A 6,000-nucleotide genomic window follows, 5' to 3' on the forward strand; every position below is an offset into this window, starting at 1 on the left:
TAGAGCTCTTGCACTTTGCACTCCACACAATGAGAGAATGTGTGTGTGTGTGTGGGAGAGTATACCCCCCTCTCATGCTTGGTCCACACACCTCTCTCTCTCTCTCTCTCTCGTATTATTTTATTATTCCATTTGGACATGTGTCCTCTTTTTCCTCTCTGAAAGAAAGAACTTATTTTTTTTTTTAATGTATCTAAATTCTCATTGGCCCCTTTAAAACCTATCCAATAGCATTCAAGCACATCATGAGGGCCACATGTGGAGGATCATTTGAACATGTGTCTTTTATGCTTATTAAGTCATTTGGTTGAATTGAATACTATAAGGACTTAGTCAATCAATCAAGCATGTGTCTTTTATGCTTCTTAAGTCATTTGTTTTGAATTGAATACTTCAAGCCTTAGTCAATCAAGTATGGAAACGTTCATGCCTCTTGAGAATTTATCTTTGAATTTAACATTTCAAAAACCTTAATCATTTAAGCATAAAAATCACCTCAAGATTTGGGCAAGGTTCCCACAACCACTTTAAGCATGAGGACCTCATGCTTGAGTAGGATTCCCACCTCGAGGTTAGCCCTAGCTTGCATAAAGTCAAAGGACTTTTTAACACTAGCTTTTGGAGGTCTTTAAATGAAGCTAACCCTAAGGTCTTTTAGGCTCCATTAGATGCACATTGCTCTTTGATAGACTACCTCCATTTGGACCCCTTTTGAGATGTAATCATCTCTCCTCTTGGTCCCTTGCTGAGGTAAATCTAGAAGCACTTATTGCACATTGCTCTTTGGTAGACTGTCTCCTTTTGGACCCCTATTGAGATACAACCATTTCTCATTTTGGTCCCCTATTGAGATAGGTTTAGAAGCACACATATATATATCCGAACTTTTGTTCCCCTTTTATCTTCCCATATTAAGTGATCAGTTTAATATGAGAAAATCATTTGGAAAAGTTAGATATTATACTTTATGACATTACCTCTCTCTTGAAATTATAGCCGTCCTCAACTATGAGGTAGAGAAGATAAAGCTTAGTCATTAGTCCGTGTTTCTTAGCGGGTAGAGGATCCCTTTTTACCCTACGACATCATTCCAGAATGGATGACTAATCCATTTGGTGCTCGGGAGACTTAATTGCTGCAAGCATGTCTACTCTTTAGTCCATATCATACTTCCAAATTAGAGTGACAAATTCTACTTGGTGTTTGGGGGACGTCGTTACGACAAACATGATTCTAAGCATGCTTACTTCTTAAATTTTGTGCACAATAAAAGAAAGAGAATGAGTCTTATGAGACAAAAATGTTGTTCATTTAAAATGCATTTTCATTGCTTACTCTAGTTTAGCATTGTAAGCATTGACAATGTTCATACTATCCTTAGGCTAGGTTCCTTGCATCCATCTAGCATCTTTAAAGGGATAATTTTTAAACTTAACAAGATATCATTGGATAATCTTACCATTTCTTAGTACCTTGTCTTCGTGTGGAAGAACCGATTCGGGCTACAACCCCTCTTCTTGATCTTTGATCTTTGGCGGGTCCTCCATTATTGGTTCTTTTGGTGGCTCTCCTTTGTAAGGCTTGAGTAGGCTCACATTGTTAGCATTGTGAGTGAGCCAATGGTTAGGCAACTTTAACTAATAAGCCATATCATTGATTGGCCTAATAATTTTAAAAGAAAGGACCATAGTATCTTTTTGCTAGTTTAGCATAGTACTCTTGGTGGCTCAAAGGATTCTTGCCCATAGTATGCCTTAGACGAGCCTTGAGAAACTTTAGCAAGACCCAATCATTTTTCGTGCTTATTGGCAGCAACCCTTTTTGCCTTTGCTTTGAAATCATATAACCTCTTTAATCTTTGGAAAAGATTCTTGTGAATCTTGGCTATATTCATCAGTAGCGAAGATCTTCCCATATACTTTAAGTAGTAAGGGACTTTTGGATCTTCCCTCTTTAACCTCGAAAGGTGATTTTGCCATAGAAGTATGTACAATGTCATTGTACACATACTTTATAAGAGGTAGGTACTTCTCTAATTGAGAACATTGATCTACTTCCATGACATAGGCTTTTAGTAGATTTAAGAATCATTAGATTAGGTATTTCACTTTGGTCATCCATTTGTGGATAATAGGTCGAAAGAGAAATTTAATCTACTTCCTAGATTCTCAAAGAGACCCTTCCTGGTCATTCTAGGATCTTTGTCTGACACTATGGATGTTGGCAAGCCATGATACTTGAAATTTTGAGATCTAAAGAGGGTTGCCGTTTTATGTGCCTTAATAGTCTTTTTGACAGTCATAGAGTGTGTTTTCTTGCTAAGCTTGTTGAATGAACAATCCAATTTGCTTCCGTTGATCAAATTTCAATTTTTGGTATACCACGCATTTTGAAATATAATGTTGTATGTTTACGTTTCATGGTAGACCAACAGAAATACATTTCTACTCCTCAAAGAGTAGATTATGGAATCCCTCTTTGCCCCACATAAGGAGAAGCATGGGATTCATACATGGCTTTTTTATTGTATTGGTGAGTAATACATAGCCTATTGCCGTTTGGAAGATAACCATCCTTCAAGGTGAATGGTTCTTATTTTCTTCCCTAATGCAAAGGCTATAATGACCTACTTAAAGTCTTGGTCAGTAGCATACTCATCTATCATAAAAGATAGATCATTGTGAGTTGCTATAGACAACAAATTTACCCTTGGTTGTTGTGAAAGTGCATCGACCACTTGATTGTGCTTCCCAACAATGTGAGCAATATGAAATTTTAATTCCAAAAGAAAATTTGCCCACCTCATTTGTTTGTCGAAAAGCTTGGTTTGCGTCATGAACTTCTTGAGGCTTTGTCATCCATTCGTAGGATGAATGGAGCCCCCAAGAGATAGTGCTTCCATGTGTCTAGGGCATGTAGAATAGCTAAAAGCTCATTTGCGTATATGCCCAAGATCCGTTCATCGGCATTGAGCCTTCGACTCTCATATGCTATGCCCTTCTTGAAACAAGACTGCTCCAAGGCAATCACCACAAGCATCACATTGGACCCCAAATGGCTTTGAGAGATCTAGAAGCATGAAGACTGGTTGAGAGATAAGCTTCTCTTTGAGCTTGTCAAAAGCATTTTGTTCTTTAGCAGTCCATGAGTACTTAACTATTCTTCTTTGTTAAGTCATGCAATGGTCATGCTATTTGAGAGAATTTTGCTATGAAGAAGCATCTATAGTATGTACACATACCCATAAAGCTTCTTAGCTCATGTAGATTCCTTGGATTAGGCCATGCTTTTATTACCTCCAACTTTGATGGATCCATACGGATACCATCTTGAGAGATAATGTGACCTAAAATATTGAATCTCTTATAGGAAAATTTTACTTTTCTTTTGATTAATGAAAAGCTTATTCTCTCTCACAACTTGAAAATCTTATTCTCTCACACAACTTGAATGATTAACTGGAGGTGTCACTTGTACTCCTCAAGAGGATTTGAGTGGCCTGAAGATTTTTGTCCATCGTGAGTTTGAATGTAGTTAGAGCATTTGTCAGGCCAAAACTTGTAACTTATGAAATAGATCTTCTACCTGCGGCACGATAAATATTTTTTTTATAGTGATCGTATTTAGTGCTCTATAGTCGACACACATGTGATATGTGCCACCTTTCTTTTGTACTAAAATTACTGGTGAACAAAATGGAGAGGAGCTAGGCCTCACTATTCCTTTTTCCACCAATTCATGCACTTGCCTCATGATCTCCTCTTGTTGAGCTTGTGAAACTCAATAAGGAGGTTTATTAGGCGGTGAGCTTTCTAGTAGAAGCTCTATTGCATGATCCTCATCCCCTCATTTTGGAGGTAGCTCACTAGGGATGTCATTAATGAAAACATCCTAGAATCCATTTAGGAAATTAGACAAATTTAATTCCTTTTGATTCCCTTTGCTACTTGTGAAAACATTAGAATCATTTACAGATTCTCTAACAAAAATCACATACGCAGAAATAGAGCTTTTCATTTACTTATCAAAAGCAAGCGTATTTACTAGGGATATGGCGTTCCCCGACTCATTAGCATCTATGTACATGCTCTTTTCCCTGTAGGTGAAATAGATTCTCCTTTCAAGGAACTTCATGTTGGCAGCCATGCGGTTGAACCATGGTGCCCGTAGGATAGCATCCTCATGTTGGAGAGGTAAAAAGAAGTCTTCTTTGTCGATGTAGCTTTGGACATGAAGCCTCAACTTCCCAATCAAGGGAGTAACGGAGGCTTGCTATCCCTTGAAAGCTGCATCGACCGTTACAGTATCTCCCATCTCGAAAGCTTGAATGCCCAACTTCGTGGCCAACTCCATTGATATGAAGTTGTGAGTAGAGCCAGGGTCAAAAAGAATAAGGGCATCATGCTCCCTTACTTTTTCCCAAGCAGAGGAGAGGGATGAGCCTTTGCAATGACTATTCTCTTTTGGATCTTCAACCATGGAAGCTCTAGGAGTGTCATTGCGTACATTTCTTTTGGGGCAAGAATGATAACCATGTCCTTGATTACACTTAAATCATTTATGGTCTTTACAAAAGGCCTCCAATTCTTTAGGAGAGAGCTTGTTTTTACCTTGGTAAGCTCCTTTCTCCTTGGCCTTGTTGTTGTTGGTGTTTGTGTTGCCTTGAAGAAAGAGTTTTGAGCATTGCTCTTCCCTTTAGCTTCATTTTGATCCTTGTTTTCCATGGGCTTGAAATTTCTTCTCGCCCCTTGTTGTAAATTGATCCTTGAAGCAACCATAGTCTGGTGGATGACTTTGGTGATAGTGCTAGGCCATTGTGAGTTGACATACTCGATCATTTCTTCAGGTAATACCGCACAAAGTTGTTGCTTTTGTTTGATGAAGTCTGTCCTTTGAAAGACTGTAGCTTTGAGATGTAAATCCCAAAACTTGTTTACATATTTGTGGATAGACTTGTTGAAGAGTAGCTTCAAACTCCGCCATTTGGTAAGCACTTTGTCCTTTGCATCGCTTGCAAGGAAATGCTTCATGATGGAAACTTGTAGAGTTTTCCATGTCTTTGGGGCCTCATCGTTGCCATAAAGGCTAGCCACCATTGACGAGTAGATTTCTGGAAGTGCATAGCTACATGGTGTAGCTTGGAGGACTCCGTGAAGCCCTCGTCTCCAAAGGTCTCATCAAATTGCTGGATGAAGGCCAATACTTTGTTGGTGGCACCAAAGGTGTCATCATATGTGAGAAAAGAGATACTCTTTCCTCCCCCTGTGAATTTATTAAGCTTTTGGGACCTTCTCCATGCAAGGTAAGTTTTGCAATGTCCTCTCCTCTTGTATTCTCTAGGAGAATAACTATTGCTTTCATCGGAAGAGGAGTAAGGTGAAGAAGAAGGAGAAGAGGGTGACCTCTTTTTTGCCTTTTTCTTCCTTTGTTTCCTCTCTTTCCTTTTGGAATGACGAGGAGAAGGACTACGGGTTAACCGTTTCCTCTTGGGAGGAGTTGACGATAGTCTAGACTGTCGTCTTGATGGAGCCACATCTTTAAAGGAACTTAGGGATTCATTTCTTTCTCGTTCTTTGGATTCCTCCTCTCTTATGGGAGAGAGTCTTCTTTTGGGAGTCTCATCAAGAGACCTCCTAAACTCTCTCTCCTCTTGGGGAGGAAGGGAAATCCCATAAGCACGAAGTTGTCGGGTAACTTCAGCTTGCAAAGTAGGGTTGCCCATAACTTAATGCAACCTAGTAACAAGATGATTGATAAACATGGGGGCATCATCATTAGCACCTTCATGTGCAAAATCAAAGCTATCAATGTTCATTCTACTCTCTTGGTTATTGTTAGCCATGCTAATTATACTTATGTGTTTACTTAATGTATCCTTTGGCAATTCAAAACCTTAGTTGTTACTCCTCTTAGCCTTTGAAAATAAGCACTTAAGTATCTACACCCACGACTCGATTTGGTGAATTATAGAGAGTAGTGGAGTGAGTCTAACATAGCAGA

This window comes from Adiantum capillus-veneris, chromosome 17 (genome assembly GCF_014529385.1).
Source record: "Adiantum capillus-veneris isolate H3 chromosome 17, ASM1452938v2, whole genome shotgun sequence".
NCBI classification, from domain to species: domain Eukaryota; kingdom Viridiplantae; phylum Streptophyta; class Polypodiopsida; order Polypodiales; family Pteridaceae; genus Adiantum; species Adiantum capillus-veneris.